Source organism: Eschrichtius robustus, chromosome 3 (assembly GCF_028021215.1).
Source record: "Eschrichtius robustus isolate mEscRob2 chromosome 3, mEscRob2.pri, whole genome shotgun sequence".
In the NCBI taxonomy this organism is placed as follows: Eukaryota; Metazoa; Chordata; class Mammalia; order Artiodactyla; family Eschrichtiidae; genus Eschrichtius; species Eschrichtius robustus.
The window spans coordinates 84,102,156-84,120,131 of record NC_090826.1 but is presented as its reverse complement, the minus strand read 5'-3'; the positions used below and the strand labels follow the sequence as shown (position 1 = coordinate 84,120,131).

The 17,976-nt window shown below is 44.7% G+C and overlaps 1 protein-coding gene across 10 annotated transcripts in view; it reads right to left on the bottom strand.

Annotated features, from left to right (window-relative positions):
• The window catches only part of TLCD4 (TLC domain containing 4), a 90,702-nt gene that overhangs the window by 43,419 nt on the left and 29,307 nt on the right, over window positions 1–17,976 (bottom strand). The window contains exon 1 of one of the 10 annotated variants that reach the window (XM_068540366.1): window positions 17,541–17,798. The exons of 8 other annotated variants lie outside the window; for them this stretch is intronic. The gene's annotated coding sequence lies outside the window, so the exon portion shown is untranslated. Of the gene's footprint in view, window positions 1–9,267; window positions 9,311–17,540; window positions 17,799–17,976 lie in introns of those variants that run through there. One more of the 10 variants, XM_068540374.1, reaches the window with a different exon arrangement.

Below are 17,976 nucleotides of genomic sequence, written 5' to 3'. Positions count from 1 at the left end.
GCCCTTCTCCAGGAGGACTCCCAGAAGCAGGACCACTGGAAACAGCCCGGCCAGGCTGATTCAGTCTCTACTTCAGCCAACAGTTCACCCAATACCTGTCATGAGTCCGTCACATACCAGGCACTGTGCTGGGACTCCGAATACAAAATGGGAGACATGAAGCAAGAAAGAAACTGATCACCCCCACATCAAGTGGTAAATTCATGGTGCTAAAGGGGGCACTCCCTGCTTTCCTGGGAATAAATACCCAGCAGGGAAGACATATAAACAGTGAGGAGATAGTCGAAGGTACTCAAGCTAAACCAAGAGAACACCTTCTCATCTATTAAAATCCCAACAAGATGTTTTAAGGCTGAAACCCCTAAAGATTCAGTTCCACCAGGTGACTCTAGAACTACCGACCTGGGAATACAACCTTTACTCTCATTTCCCCATGTTCATTATCTCCTTGTAGCACAAGGGGTTCCTTAGGGAGTGTGTTGGAACCACCAATGTCACCTCCAATCATCAATACACATACACAACCTTCACGTTCTGATACAACTTCCAGGGAAGAACCACTGCTGTACCGATTAGCAGTAAAAATCCTTAAATACAGGGGGAAAAGGTCTTATGTGGCTGTCTTTAAGGGCAGCAAGGAAGGGGGAGCTAGGAAGAATGCCCTACACATGCTTAGCAGTCCTTTTCCCATCCCTTTCCTTTTTCCCACATTGACTCCAAATATTCATTGCTCTCAAATCTCCAGTTCTCCCTGTCTTACAATAGATGAGGTTTCTTCCCATTTCACCAAAAAATGGAGGCCATCGAGCATAAACTCCTGATGATGGCAATGTTTACTACCTCCCCTCGCCCCAATCCAGAATTTTTCTCTGCACATTATAGGCTCTGCTGGGGTGTATGCCCCACACATTCAACATGGTTTACGTTGTGTGCAACCAAACCTCACCATCTCCCAATGTACCAGTCCTGGACGGTCAGCTACCCTCTGGATGGCTCCATAAGGGCATCCTGGAGGCCCACACGCTCTACATGACCCAAGCTGAACTTAACCCCAAACCAGTCCTCTCCCCAGGGTTCCATATCTCAGAGGCTGACACTCTCACCCACAAACACCTCTTCACCTTTAATCTAGCACAGCTCAGTCATCCTGGTCTCCTTCCTATTTCCTACTCACATAATTAACTGACTGCCAAATCCTTGTAGATTAAAGAATACCAAATGAAGAACAACTTGATTCCAGGAAAGTTCTGAAAGTTTCTCATGAGATCCTTATTAGTAACACAAAGAAATGTGGCTGGATAACAAAATTAGGTAAATCTAGAGTTAGCTGAAAAACTAGAACCAGCATTTAGATCAATGATCTGAAAGAGACTTGAGAAATATCTCCTGCGATATCCCATAAGGTTCCCTCTTTTTGGTCTCTTTCAGTAATATTTTTACAAATATTTATATGTTTACTCAATCTGCATATAACACAGAGCTGGGAAAGATAGCTAATATAATCAGTTAACAGAATCAGGTTTCAAAATGATCTTCAGAAGCTGAAATAATGAATCCCAATCAGAAAGATAAAAACCTGAATAAATTTTTAAAAGGCAATACCCAAGTATAGAACTTAGCATAATAGCTATAACACACACACACACACACACACACACACACGTAATATTAGCATTTTAATTTACACAAACCAACAAGAAATAATAATGTAATGAAGATACTAATAACAAAAAACAAACCTCAGAACCACTTACAATCAGAGAGTATAGATCAAGACACGTATCAGTCCCATTTTACTCTGAATTAATCACATGTCAAAGTACCTTTAGAGCAGTGTAACTAAGATGGTGATTTTTAGAAACCATATCATATCATGAAGAGTTGAAGGGCTGAGTAATGTCAGCTTGGGAACAAGATTACTTAGAGAGGACTGAAGGGCATTCTTCGGACATCTGAAGAACTGTCATGTGGAAAAGTGAAAGAGGGAACTTACTCTGCTCCACTCTAAATGGCCCAAATGGGCAAAAATTACAGAAAGGGAAGAGCTCAGCTTAATTTAAGGAAGACTCTTCTAACAATTTAGAAGTGTCCAAGCATCTGTCATGGAAGTGGTAAAATGACCACAAGGAGGGTTGGTCTGCAAAGGGGTTGGGCGCTAGTCTAACCTTTAGAGCACTTGCAAAGTAAGATTCTGGGATTCTAGGACTGAACTTAATTGTGGCATCTAAAAAGATAATTTTGTATTAAATACTACATTAGCTTTTCAACAGTCTCTCACTTATGTTTTACAAAATCAAAATTACGCGTGTAAGAAAATATTAAGTACTAAGTACGTATGACATGTTGGGAAGTACACAGGCTCTGTTACAGTCTTGAGTTTGAACCTCAGTTCCACCACTTGTTCGCTGTGTGACCTGGGGCAAGTAACTTGCCTTGCCTTACCTGCACCTTGGTTTCTTCATCTGGAAAATGGAGATAACGACAGTACTAATCTGACATGGGGAATAAACCACAGAACGCTGGGCACTTAGAACAGTACTTGGCGTGTGGTGCACACTCAGGAGTACTGTTTCTGCTTCCACCGTCGACCACCTCCAGCAGCATGCAAGACATGCAATTTCTGGGCCTGTCATCACTCCAGCCCAGGGAAACAAGACCATTCTCTGGCCACTAGGCCCTATGCCTCTAACTCATCCCCTTTACATTAGTCAACACTCAAAATGTAGGCAGCCCCACTGCAGAGATCTAGCCTCCATCATTGGACTATCCCTGTCATGCTCCAACGTTCCTTCCCAGCCACCTGACCCAGCCCATTACCCCACCCCCTCTACCTCCCAAATGCTTCCACTGGTCCCCTGGGACTGGGCTCCACACCCAGAAAACAGTGCTCTATGCTTGGCCTCCCCTCGGCCTGCTCTGAAGACACCCCTCTTCTTCTGCAACCTCTCAGCTAGTGGCTGCCTAGGCCCTCATCCTTCAGCGTTAGGAGTGGCCCTATAGCCTCTTTGCTCCTCGTGGTTCCCTTCAGGGCTTACTCTCCCTTCCCTCACCTCCTATAAACACTCAGGGTGTTTTGGTCCTGCTATTCAGTTATACCACCTTCTCCCTCTTCTCACTGATATCATATTCCAACCTCCTGAACATTTCCTCCCATTCATAGACTTTGGTCCTTGTTCACTTACGGTCCTCAAGCCCTGCCATCATCCTGAATGACTTCCTATATACGTAGAAGGCCCAGGTTTCCTTAACAACTCAGTCCCTTAATCTTCATCTGGAATGGTACCCCTTCCATGCCACCTCAACCATTCATGGACTTTTACTGTCCCTTACCCATCATTTTTCTGCCTCCAAAATAACATTTCTAGAATTCTCCTTGTTGACCTTTCCTTCAAGTGTGCTCAGTATTACAACGTTCTCAAGTTACATTGGCCTCTCAGCTTTTCCTCAATTCAGTAGCCCTTTTCTCTTTTTACTTCCCTCTTTAATCAGCTTAGATCCTAGAGCACATCGTTTCAATAACAGTCTTTCTAACACCCCACATCCCCTTTCCACTGCCAAGAGGCGGTGAAACTCCAACCGAGGATATGCCCAACAATTTACTCAGTGACAAGGCAAGCACAGTCGGAGCACTGTTGGAAAAAGTCATATACCAAAGTTTATACCAGTCATATACTGGTGAGTGTGAAATTACAGAGGGTTCAAACAGCTCTCAACTCTGCCCTGCACTCCTAACACATTGCCCTCGCCAACCAATCCTTTCATGCTCCACAATTAAATTTCCAAGTTGCCCCTACTCTTTTCAAACCTCCAACCATCCACCCCCACTCTCAACAGATAACCCCCATCCTACTTCACAAAAAATAGAAGCCAACATATGAAAAGTCTCAATATCATACTATCAACCATTTAAACTACCCACCTGTCCTCCCATCTCAAGACAACCTAACCTGTGCACTTTGGAGCCATCCTCTCTGGCCTTCTTGGGAAACTTTTCTTCCCCATTATCCTTTATTCTCTCCTCAGCTAGACCTTTCTATTGGCTTTTAAACAGGCTCAAGTTCCCAGTAAAAACAAGAATCAACAGACCCACCACCTCTTCTTCAATTTTGTATCTCTTTTCCAGTATAGCCTCTTGCCCTCTCTCCCTCCCCCCGCCTTTAAGGACAAAGTTCTAGAACAGTTTTTCTATATTGTCATTATTTCTCAGGTCTCTCACTCTTCAGCCCACTCCATTCCTGTCCCCACCCTCGTCGCTCCCCTGAAATAGCTATTGCTAAGGTCAGCAATGACTTCTATGTGTGGCCTTCGTGTCACCTGACATCTCAGCAACATTAGACACCACTGACCACTTTCTCCTTGAAACACTTTCTTCCCTGTGTTTCCATGACACCACACTTCTTCTTCTGCCCAGACACTGAGTAACAGAATTCCCTAAGCCTCAGTCCCAGACTCTCTTCTACTTGTTTCCTGTATGATTTCACCTATACCTGTGGCTTCGGTTACCACTTATATGCAGAAAAATCTCAAGTTTTAATCTCCATCCCAGGTCTCCTCTCTGAGCTCCTGACATGTATGGCCAACTGACTAGCTGTCAGCACCACACAGCGTTTCAAACGCATTTCAAACCAAGCTCATGGCCTAATCTCTAAACTTGGTCCTCTTGTAGGTTCTTCATTTCTGTGAATGGTACCACTGTGCATCCCCCATTTAACAGCCAGAAACCTAGGAGCCATCCCTGATAACTTGCTTTCTGCACCCTCCTACTAAGCCACCATATCCTGCCCCTTCTCAAATAGCTTTCAAAAACATCCATCTTTCTCAAGCTGCTACCACCACTTTTCTGAATTGTCTCCAAACTGGTCTCCTTAGTGCGGAGAACAGACGGGAGGACTCCAAGGGAATCAGCTCTAAAAGCTGTCTCTGGTCATGTCACCTCCTCACCTACCCCCAACTTAAACCTTCACTGGTTGCCCAGTCCTCTGATGAGGGCCCTGCTCTCCCCAGCCTCAAGTGGCATTTGCCCTCGCTTGCTGCACGCCAGCTAATGTGGCCTTCTTTCTGTCCCTTAAAGATGCCATGTTGCCTCCCTCTACAAGGCCTCTGCATAAGCTATCCCCCGACTCCCATCCCGCCCCTCCATCCCCCACTGTAACGCTCATGCCCCCTCAGCTCTCAGGTCAATCATCACTTCCTCAGGGAAGCCTTCTGGGAGCAATCCCCCCCCCCCGCGTCTGCTCACATGGCATCATGTCCCTCTCATGTCAGCTGCAATTTAAATGAACATCTCCTTCCCCCAGTGGAATGTGAGCCCCATGAGGGTGGGAAACACAAACATTTCCCCCCGACCATGGTGTCCCCATACCTAACACGGTGCCTGCCACACAGCATGTGCTCAATAAATGTCTAGGAAATATAATAATGAGAACAACAGACATTCGTATTCTTACATGTGCTTTCCATTCTGCTAGTACCTGATCAGTCACGGGTCCCTCATTTTACCAGTATAATCAGAACACTGGAAAGAAAAATTTTCTAAATTGACAACCCTAGTAGTATAGTATTAACACATATTCACTGCAAAAGGATTCTCACCTCCAAATATCCAAAAGCTGAGAGTACCAATGTTATAAATGGAATAATATTGAGTGTGTGCCTTAGTCCGTTTGTGCTGCTGTAACACAATACCACAGACTGAGTGGCTTATAAACATCATAAATTTATTGCCCACCGTTCTGGAGGCTGGAAGTTCGAGATCAGGGTACCAGCATGGTTGGGTAAGGGCCCTCTTCCAGGTCACAGACCTCACATGGCCGAAAGGGCAAGGAAGCTCTGTGGCATCTCTTTTACAAGAGCACTAATCCCATTCATGGGGACTCCACCCTCATGATCTAATCACCCACAAAGGCCCCACCTACCAGTACCACCACTTCGAGGGTTAGGATTTCAACACATGAATTTTGGTGGGGGGGTCACAAACATTCAGACCACAGCAGTATGATATTTGGTTTGTCTATGACAAACTCCTTACAACGTGTGATATATGCTCAAAGGCTTCATGTGTATATTTAACTGTAATTTGCACTGTATTTTCATACTCTTATCAATTACAGAAGTACTTATTTATTGAACTTATCTACCATGTCAGTAGCCCTAACACGTAAAAGTTTTTAAAAAGTCTCTATCAGCAAACTGTAAATCATTTGTAAATGAACACATGACTACAGAAAATGAGATATTTACCAGACCAAACAAACAAAAACCCTACCAGAAAAATACCTGCTCCCCACCCATTCTGGTTTTATTTGCATTTTCATACGGGTGGTACATTGCAATCATCTTTCTCAATGCTCACGAAATGTCAATAATTAACCGGAGACGTTAAAACCCCTTAGTAAAGAATAACTTATCATACTACCCACTTTTGACTTTTCATTCATGTAAAAATTTAAGCATCTAATCAAATGTGTACAAAGTTTTCAGCTACCTGCAGTCACCGTTTTTATTTTTCACTGCTGTTGTTAATTCTGCGTTGAGAGCTATATGAAAAAAAGCTAGGAGAATTCCACCTCTTTTTCTTTTCTGAGCATCAAGTTCAAGAACCATTAGCATTAGAGTGGAAGTCTAAAGGAAGCCAGCCGCATAAATGTCAACCTAATTTCTATAAATCCTCCAATATTCATGGTGCTGCTTTTTAAACTGAAGCAAATGGAAAGAAATGAAGTCTAAACCAGGAAAGGATAAGGAACCCTACATTAATATGATTAAGTTACACTCCCTCTCTCGGTGATATGATGTTACTTAAGATTCAACAAGGAATTGCTCATTACTACAGAAAAGATTTCTCCATGGTTCTTCCCTGTCAGTTAAGATCCTAAACTCTGAATAAGGGTGTCCTTTATATTTTTCCCATACTTTCAACCCTTTCTCTTCCAAGAGCATATAACAGAATTCAAGTTAAACTGTTTGATTCCGCCTGTTACAGACCTTGGCGATGGATACTCCCTTGAAACAATTTTTTTGGATTATTGATTGTTTGATGAAAACAAAGAATGAAACATTTAAGGTTAAATAGTCATTTCTAACTGGCCTTTATTCTCCCCACAATTCTACGTAGTAATTACAATCACAGTGTGTTAGGACAGGAAGGCGCGAACTCTGTTCCCCAAACGGGCTGTAAGAGTCATCCACCCCCAGCAAGAAACACCCTCACTCAGGGGCTCTGGGGTGGCCCCATCTTGTACCACAACTCAGAGAAGTGTTCTGACAGTTAGTTCATATTGCTACCTATCTCCTTATACAAGATTTCCCTTTTATCTCTCATAATCCTGTCCCTTTACATCCTATGCTAAATGCCTTCTAGGAATCTCTGATCTCTCTAATTCAGTGGTTTTAAAATGTTCATATCCCAAAGCTTCCCCCAACCCCTCCCGCATCACACAATATTTTCTCAGTATATGTTCTGCTTATTCCTACCAGTCAAGAAGATTCTGTAGTCTCCTTTCTATAGTTTGTTTTCTGGGCAGGGGGTGGGGGGATAAGGTTTCTTGACATATATTTTTCATATAGCCCAGAGTCCCCACCAAGAGGTTCTGACAAAACAAGGGTGAGGGGTTATCCCATCTCCTTAAACCCTCCCTGAGAATTCCTGCTCTTTCAAGAAATAATGTTTCACCTTAATTGCCTACCACACTTGATCAGTTCTTCCTCCTATTATAGGTATTTTTAATTAGAATCTTAACAAAACTTTTATTCTTATTCTCCTAGCTTATGTTTACTGATACTTTTTACATGTTCTAGCTATTAACTTAAAAATAAATGAAATCTAATATAGTTAATCTGTCATGGCAACTTTTTTGTTGTTCTTATTTAAAATTTTTTATTTCATTTTACACTGACTCCTGGCTTGGAATTTGTTTTTATAATGCCTAACAAGAAGTGTGGCTGTAATGAAAAAAGCCCTTCTTTCCCAGCTCCCAACCCGCTGAAGAATTCTCCCCTTAGGAAATTCAAGAGTTCATTTTTTGGACTTCCCTGGTGGCACAGTGGTTAAGAATCCGCCTGCCAATGCAGGGGACACGGGTTCGATCCCTGGTCCGGAAAGGTCCCACATGCCATGGAGCAACTAAGCCCGTGCATCACAACTACTGAGCCTGCGCTCTAGAGCCCGTGTGCCACAACTACTGAAGTCTGTGCGCCACAACTACTGAGCCCTGGAGCCCGTGCTCCGCAATAAGAGAAGCCACTGCAATGAGAAGCCCGTGCACCACAACGAACAGTAGCCCCCGCTCTCCACAACTAGAGAAAGCCCGCATGCAGCAATGAAGATCCAAGACAGGTAAAAAAAAAAAAGAAAAAAAAAAGTTCATTTTCTAGGGTCTTAAGGCTCAAAGCACAGGCGGCACATTTTATTTACTTGGTAAATGTTGCTTCTTAGCATCTTACTCCACTCAAAACTTTCATAAAGAAGTCTTTGTTTTTTAAACCTATGAGCTCCAACCACAGCCACTGGATTTGGGATAAACCAGAATGCCTTAAGCCAGAAGACAATGGCAATTAGAAGGTCACACTAATACAGTATCTGACACAAATAAAAAGTAAGGTGCTGGAAGTTTATATAATTTGAGAGCCCATCTTTAAGGAACTCGACATTTCAAATACCACACACTCCCTGAGCCTTAGACGGGGTCCGTGTGAGTGAGGGGCTCTGAAGCTGAAGTAGGGACCGGGTGACCCCACATCACCTGGGGGACTCCGGAAGAGGCAAGAGGTTCTGCATTCACCCTCTACCAGCTTCTGATGTACTTATTTCCACATTTCTGCTCTTCCTTTCCTGGAGGGATCACAGAAGGAGCCTCTCGGCTGGGGACATCTCTTGGCTTTCTGCCAACGCTATGAAATCAAGGAAAAGCTGGACAGAGCAAGATTTTTGCAACTATGTTTTTTTTTAATTATAAAATTAAAATAACACAATTTATAATAGTACAACTATGTTTTGTTCTTTTTTTTTTTTTTTTTTTAAAGGAATCACTGGAACACCTGCCAAGCAACCTAGGAAGTCAGAACCTAAGGAGACAGGGAGGTCTTCTCACCTCCAAATTGTCGATCTGATTACCCCTGAGAAAGTCCTCAGGATGCAAGGAAGTGACTGAGGCAGGGCTCTGCCTGCCTGCCCCCTATTTCTCTCTTTTGCTTGCTCCCCACAGGAAACAGGAGACTGTATTAAATGGGTTAGAGGGGCTGAAGAACAATTGAGCAAATTTCTCCCACCTGTTGAGTTCTTAAGCCAAATTCCATTTGGCCAGAGAGAGCAAGCTAGAATCCAGTCCTAGTCCCAGTATTCATCGAGTGGTCTTGGGCAAGAAGAACATGACCTCTTGACCTGCAAGTTCTACAAAATGGAGATAAGAACGCCAATGGTGCAAGACGGTTATGTGGCTTAAATGAGACAAGTTAAATACACCTAGCACAGTGCCTGGCACATCCAGCCACTTGTGGTAGATCATTTAATGACCACACATTCCTTTGCAATGTGACACTGCCATCCTACCATCCACAGCAAAAGACCTTGCAGCAACTGCCTTTCACCCTCTAGGAGCATTGCCCTGAAACTGCCGTGTAAGGAAACCTGTCTAGCCTACTGTAGGATGAGAGGTCACATGGAGAACTGAGGCTGCCCAGCTGAGAGGCAACATTCAATACCAACTGCCAGCCATGGTGGCAAGCCATCCTGGACCTTCCAGCCCCACTGACCCTCCAGCTGAATGCAGACACATGAGCGAGTGAGCCTATAACCAGCAGAGTAACTGCCCAGCCACCCACAGAATCATGAGAAACTGTTTTAAGCCACTAGGTGTTGGGGTGGTTTGTTGTTCAGCAATAGATCCAAACACCACTCAATAAAGGATATCGTTTATTATTACCACCCTTTCCTAACACATTTCCTAACAGGGAAATGTTACACCTATCTCTCCGACGGCACCAAGTCACACAGGGATAGGGTATTCTGTATCTTCAGCAATATGATCATTTCTGCCTCCTTTTAACCTTTGGCTTAGGGGCCCTGAAGCTTGTCTACACCTATGATCCAAATGGGAAACTTGGTGGCTTAAATGAGAAGACAGCCAAGGAGTTACTAAATTCTCTAAGTGGACTTTTATCCTGTTACCTAAGAGCAACTTAAAACCCTACCCGGGGTACTTTGAGAGTGGTTTCTCTTCTGACCTCCTCCCATAAGACTGCTATACCAAGAAACCAATAAACAATAACTGCTATAAAGACTGCTATACCAATAAACCAATGAAGTGCCAATAAACATGGTACTTATCTGACTCTGTATCTGGTTTGACGCTATCAGGTAGCCAAAAAATCTAAATGCAGTGACATGTTTCTTTGAACCATTTCACAGGCCAGAGAGGTGAGGATGCACAAATCTGATGTGGCTTCAGGTGACCTCAAGTTTAACATTTATTACCAACGTCATGTTTAAATACAGGGTGAAGTCCTGTCAAATACCTAAGCTTGGCCCATAGACTTGGTAAGACAGAAGTGCTCTGGGGCAATGTTCCTGAGGCCAGACTTAAGTGAATGGGGTTATAGAAGCTCAGATCCAGGTGGCTCAGGAAAAGTTGAACTTTCCCCAGCTTTACAAAACAGGGTCAAGCTGCCCAGCCTGTAGACCCCCTAATCCCAGAAATACTCATTCTATAACTTATTAACAATTTTAAGCCTGGTGATGCTCTCAAGGTTTCTTGGAATGATGGCTCTGACCTTTCTAACTTGTGGAGCTGATCAACGTGAAGATTACCATCCTTCCTACATGGATCAAGTGCAGAGTTTTGCTCTTTTTTATTTTAAAGGAAAACCTTTTGCTCCATCTTTGTTATGGTTCAAATACATTAATGCCATCAAAAAACATCTTCACTTCTTGCTTTTTAAGTTGCAAGCCTAGTATTCTTGGGCAAATGGGTTCTACTCACAGAAATTCCACTAAAATTATATATTCTCTACTACCTTGTAGAAAAAAATTATCCAGGAACAATATCACATTGCTGTTTTCATTGGTCACGCATCCTCTTAAAGCTATTTCTGGATTAAACCCATGAACTTACACCTCATCCTAATGATCCTTCACTGCTCCGTGCCAAGGCATGACACCTCTGGCCAGAACTGAGGAACATGATATGAAATGCATCATAAAGCAAGGTCACTAGGTTTTACTGTACTACAATACCAGGAATTGTGGTTGAGAAGGCTGGCCACTGCAAATGCAGCATTTTCTTGATGCAAATCCAAAGGAGAAATTTGTTTCACCTCCTAGAATCAGGACTAGATGGGCTTCTCCAATTTGGTTTCTCTTCTGGACACCTTGAAGCTTGTTCTGGATTGTTTGCCTCTTTTCTTTGGCTGCTGGAAAGCTGACAGCCAGAACTTCCAGGAAGAAGAGAACAGTACTTCAAAGTACACTCGTCCTCATACCTCCATCTTATTTTCCTTTGACTTATTTTTCTTTTTTATCCTAAGTTTACTTTACCTTGTCATACTGTATGCATCTTTGCAAGCCTTCCCTAATCTTTTTTGGAACAAGGTGGGGTATAAATAAAAGTAAAGATACTATAGTCAGTGTGTATGCCTAATCCCCCTACTCTAGAGAGAGAGCTCTTGTAAGCAACGGCTGTGCATTGCCCCACTTTAAAACCCCTATAGTGTCTAGTGCTGTGCTTTTACTGCTAAAAAAAATATTTAGGGGAATTGAATGGCAGAATATGTACATTTTGATAGCACTATGTTACCTGAACTATGAAATACACAGTATACTAATGATTTTATCTTTTATCCTCAAAACAAGTTCACATGAGTGTGAAAGGATGCACGTACAAGAGTGTTTACTATAGCATTAGTTATCAGAAGCAACCTTAAGGTGCAGTGCTAGGGAAATGTTTAAATATATTGGTACAGACACACTATCCCAAGTTACACAGACATCAAAATGAACAAGAGGATACAGAAGAAATGTCCATCACATACTACCAAGTAGGAAAAAAAGTAGGCTGCGAAACGATAAATTTGTCATAAGTACACAGCTTGGCGCGTTCTGGCATTTGTACAGAAAGAAGGTCTGAAGAGCTATACCCCCCCAAACTGCTAACTGGTTGAGGTTGGGGGTGAAGCCAGGGGAGGTGGGGGAAGGGGAAGAAGTGAACTTTCATTCTCTTTAACACTGATTGTCTGTAATGTTTCTTATAATGTGCAAGTGTCACTTTTGTAATTTAAAAATAAAAAACACTGAAGGAAACATTTAGAGACTTGAGGCTATAATGCATTCTCAAATCCTCAAAATGCCTAATGTCTTAAGGGTTTGTTCCGAGAGACTCAACTGGGATACTCCAAACATGCTGCCTTTGCTCCAAGCAGCCAGGCCTCCCCTTCCCGCAAGTTGGCCTTCCTCCCTATAGACTTTATCTTGCCCTGGATTTCTGCACAAAGCATGTAGGAAATTGATGTGTTCAGTAACACTCATACAGGTTGTTAAAATATGAAAAGGCAAAGAATCTTTCTCCATCGGAACATAGCTATAGAATTTAAAAGTCCTTTAAACAGCATATAACAAATGATAAAGCATTTAAATTCATAATTGGCTCAATATTTTTACATGTATTAGAGCAAAACATGTTGATTGAGAAAGACTAGTTTGGGGAATTATGTCCCTAAAATGAAACACTTTGTAAAGGGGGGTTTTTCATTTGTTCTAAATTTTTTATCAAATGAAAATTCCTCCTTCCTCCTCTTCCACTAAATAAATATGTGCCAAACAAAGAGAAGTTTTCTGTGCCTTCAAAATATACTTTTTAAAGGTTTTTTTAAGCCTATTTGAAGAAAACTAATTAAATTAACTTGACCAAGATAGTTTCTCCATGTCCCCAAAATTTTAAAGTTAAATCAAAACCGATGTATAAATCTACCAACCAATGTACCAGTTATTTCTAAGGCGGCCATGGCACAGTGGACACCAACACAGCCCAGGCCAGGATCCAACGTGGGCTCCAAGCCTGGGCTCCGTGGGAACAGTCAGGTGGAGACTATACGTCTGGAGCTCAGAGATGATGTCAGAGAAACCAGGATTGAAAGCATCAGATAAATAGCAGACAGCGGAGGAGCGGCGAAGTCAGACACTGAAAATATGTCAACTAAGAAAATCAGACAAGGCAGGGATGGGTCAAAGGAAGGATCCAACTAGGTCAGAATGCGGGTGATAAAAGCAAGCAGTAACCAAGCAACCCGGGTGACCTCTGATACCTGTGTACGTTTTCCTCCCGGCTTTGTTGTATTTGTCCACTGGTGAGGGTGTTAGGTATTGGAGTCAGAGGTTAATTATTATAAAAAGGAAATCAAAGGCCTACAGATAGACTCTGCCCTTTATTAACATCCAGGGCACAGCTAGTGGAATTAGCTCAAGGATGCTGGATGCTGTCTCACCTATTTCTCCAAGAAGTTTTTTTGGCAATCCCAAAGACTATGAATGCTGACTCCAGTTTGACTGTAGATCTTGAAATAGATGTCGAAGGAAGTCTTGATAAACCCTTTTATAAACTGTAATGAGAATACTTTTCCAATTCACTGTGAGGCAAGCAGCCAACTTCCTAAGGAGTTTGATCAGCAAATGGGGTTTTGAAACAACACATTCATCCGCTTCTTCTGCAAGAACTTCTCAAAGCTGGAAGGGGAGACGTGTGCTGCCTATACCCAGCCACTCTGCACTGTGACGCCCTTTGCTCCCTACCCAGCTGATCCAAGTGGCCTAAATCCATCAGCCAATTTGTTCTGGATCCATTTGTCTTCTTATTTAACCTACAGAGAAAAATCTACTGCTCTAAAGATACTACTTTCAAATTCAAGTTTACTCCTTCCACGCCTCCTTTTCCCTCAGAACCAACTGTTTTGCTTTGAAGTGGACAGAACTGGTAGGAAGTTCTATTTTTGCACCTGCCCGTCCAGCTGCCTTTCACTAATGTGAGTCCTTCACCCTCCAGACACCAGATGAGCTCCCACACTCCCCCCTGTCCCCACCGACAGGGGTCCAGAGATCTCCCAACCACTCTAAGCGCCCCCCCCCCCGCTTCCTCCAGCGTCTCCAACCCCAAGACCCAGTCTGCTCCACGGCAACCTGTTTTTCCATCCATCAGACAAAAGGTTTCCAAATAGTGGACTGTGACCCATGAATAGTTGATGAGTTTTTCAGAACACAGAATAGAAACAGAAATAGAGTAGAAATAGAAATGAAAATAGAAACAGTACACAGTAAAGGTACATATTGTTTCATGAAACCTGTTTCAGATACACATATACTTACTTGTGCCCTGAGTCAATGTGAAAATTGTACTGTGTTGCAATCCAGAAATGCCTGAAACAAGTCTGTGTCCATCTAGTCAGACTTCCCCCTTGCTACTGGGCCCGCTGCGCAGCGACTCCTTTCCCCATGCCAGCTCAAGCTCTGAATAGACTGCCAGCTGTCTTCTTCATCGGCTGTTTGCACAAACCTTGGCCTTTTAGAGTGACTCACAAGCTCCTTCTCATGTAGCCACAGGACTGCCTTCTCCTTGAACAGACCAATGTTCTGAGCAAACACACACATCCCTTTTTTTTTTTTTTTCCCACACACACCCCTTTGCTATCCTTAGCCCTCTTTTCAGGATCTGCTCACAGCACCTCCAACTGTCTCACTATGAATAACAAACCCAGAGCAGCAGGACTCCATTTCTTTGTACGCTACCTTTCATCTCCAAGAGAAAAAACATCACCAAAGTCACTCTTGAAATACCTTAGATTTTCTTACAAAATTAACTTCACTTTCCTGATGTAATGCGTTCCCTGATGTAATACATCCAGTGCCTGATACCAACGTCAGGTGAATGTAGCTCATCCCTAAAGTCTGTCTGCCATCCTTGAGAACAGATGGCTACTCCACCTCCATGTTGCTATCTTCTTCCTCTCACAAGGCAAATGGAAGGAGAGAAGGCACAACGAGGTGATTGTAGGAGCATGGGGGCATCCTTTCCTCTCTCAAGGACAAGGGCGAAAGCTGTCCAGCACGGCTCCACCCCCAGTCCTGCCCTCCCGTGTCCAATCGCCCACAATTCTCACCCAGACAATTCATGCATTATCTTCCTCTAGAGAAAAACTCGTTTTCTGTATCTTCCTGTAGACCTTTCAGTTTACTTTTCTCAGTCAAACTGAGTATCCCACTTTTTAATCTTCCAAGAGATAACAAAGCTAGATGAGTCCTTAATCTGCAGGATGTGGGACATTAGTTCGACAAGAAAGGGAGTAGGGGAGAAATGAGGTCTGAAGGTCTCTTATGAAGCAAACTGCTCAGTTTCCTCTCTTACACGGAAGGCCAGCTTTGAGGGAGGAACATAAACGTGGGGCATCGGTTAGAGCACCAAGGGAGAGAGTGAACAGGTCTGAGAACTGCAGGAAAGCTGTGCTAGGCTCTGAAGGGCGAGAAACACTCTCAAAGGGAAAGGGAAAAAGGGCAAGTCACATCTAGGGCACATTCCAGAATTCTCCTCACAGCCCCACCACTCCCTCTCTGCGACCCGGCCCTTTTCCCATTTCCCAGTCAGGAATCCAGGGCTCCTTTACCACCTCTCTGGTCACCTGGTTATTGGGAGGACAGGCCCTCCAGCCCCACCCAAGTCGCCTCTTCCTCCTTCCCCACTCCTAGCTGGGAAAGGTCTTAACCAATCTAGCACTGAGTTAAATTTCTGATGGCTCCCTGCTCCGGAGGCCTCTGTTTACCTTGCTAATCAAATGAATCTCTCCCGACGGAGATTTCAGAAAATGAAGGAAAAGATAGGCTAACTCTTGCATCCATACTCTAGGGTCTATGTAGAAGGCTTCCTTCTTTGGAATTTACTATAAAGTTTCAGCCCCTTGACCACTGCCATTCCTAGGCACCTCGAAGTATACAGCTTGCGTTGCAAAAAGCCATTCTCCTTTCCAACAAGGTAAAGAAGGATTAGAGTGAAAGGAACAGGAACAGAAAGCTACTAGTGTAAAAAATCATGACTGACTGAGCAGCTGGGTGTGAGGCATCCACCCTAGATAGGTAAAACTCACACAAGGTCACACAGTAAGGATTCAAACTCTGGAGGGAGGTAATGTGACAAAAGGGAGCTGCAGGGGTAGGGGAAAAAAGGCATCCTCAAAATATATTATCCTCAGGATCACCTAATGGCACAGGAAGGAGGATGGCAAATAAACTAAAATCCATGGTTCCTCAAGCCAATCTTTCAAATTTTCTAGTGTTGCAGGAGCCCACTTTTCTAATTCAGTTTCACCCATACAATTTAAGGACAAGATAAACAAGGGAAAAATTCTCTGCTTCACATATAGCACACTTAAAAGGGGACTGGCATTAATTCTACCGTATTACCTTAACTGGCTACACAAAGATGAAACTGCATTCCAAACTATACCCTGTGCTCACACAGCAGTATCTCACTTAAAATACACAATCTAAGATCCATTTTTCTCAACTCTGTTTATGAATGGGTAAAGATTTTACTAAAGTGACAGTTTTTTTTCCTACTTCACACATCAACTCCTAACATCCACACAGACTCTTCCAACTTGACCCCAAATTGGAATCAGATTCATTTAAACATTATCAAAGATCACTCTTTAAGAATTATTTTATAATTTCATATAAAAATGTGCACCACATTCACACTCAGATGTGTACAACTAAGAAAATACTGGCCAGCAACAGTGAACCTTTAATGAACTTAGACAACTCAATGCACTTGCACGGAGGGCTATAGGAAAACGCTAGCATTACGGATCCCGTTTCATGGCTGGGTAAACCGAGGTACTTAGTTCCATAAACTTGCTCGGGTATACAGTGGTAGAGATGGAAACAGAAACCAATTTCTCCCTCTGACTCTGTGCCCAGTCCCTCTCCCACTAGACTCTTCAGCACTCGGTAGCTAAAAATGGGACCCACTTGAGAACTGCAAGCGTAAATAAAAGCTTCTTGTTTTATTTAGTAGTGGGGAGGTGGGAGATGGGGGAGACTTACCCACTTGATGCACCTGATCCTGTACCGGCCTCTAACAAGAAAGCTTTTCCTGGATGCCCAAAGCACCCACCCCTTTGAGCTGAGACCTGGGAGGCACCCCCAGGCAGCCCCAGCAGCCCGAATCACACAGCCCGGGAAACGCGAGTGGAACGCTGGGCGTCCGGGCAGCGCGGGGGCCGCGGGCCTCGGGACACCATCTGCGCCCAGAGCTGCGCCGGAGCCCGCCGGGCTAGGAGGATGCTGAGCCGGCAGCACACACCTGCTGGAGCCCTCCCCGGAGCCCCGGGCCGCCTCCCGCGCCGGGGACGCCCACCCAGCCTCCGGGCGCCGGAGCCCTCGGCCGCGCTAGGCCGGGGGCGGGAAGCCGCGGCGCCCCTGCCAGCGGGCTGCGCTCGGCGGCGCGGGAGAGCCACGGGGCAAAGCGAGCCCGCCCTCCTCCCGAGCCCTCTCCAAACGGCGTCACCTGTGCCGGGTCCCGGGGCGACTCGCGCGCGGGCAGCGGTGCGCCGGGCCGGGAGAGGGCGGCGAGTGGTTGGTTACAGTCGCCTGGTCATCCGGCCCGGCCCGAGGGCTGGCGCCGGCCAGAGCCGCCCCGCGAGATGCTCTTTGGGAGCCAGGGGAGCCAGGGGAGCCGCAGGCTCCGAGCCGCAGGGAGGAACAGCCGCGGAGGCTACTGCTACCGCCGCGGCCGCCGCGCCCGCCTGGACTGCGGGCTCGGGTTACCGCAGAGCGGCTCCTTAAAGGGGCCGCGGCGCTCGGGCTCAGGCTCCCGCTCCGGCTCCAGGAGGCTCCGACCCCAGGCCAAAGTGGGCGGGGCCCGGGGCCCCGAGGCCGGCAGTAGGGCAGACCTTTGGGTGCTGTAACTTGGGTCCCGGAAAGGGCTCAAAACCGGGAACACC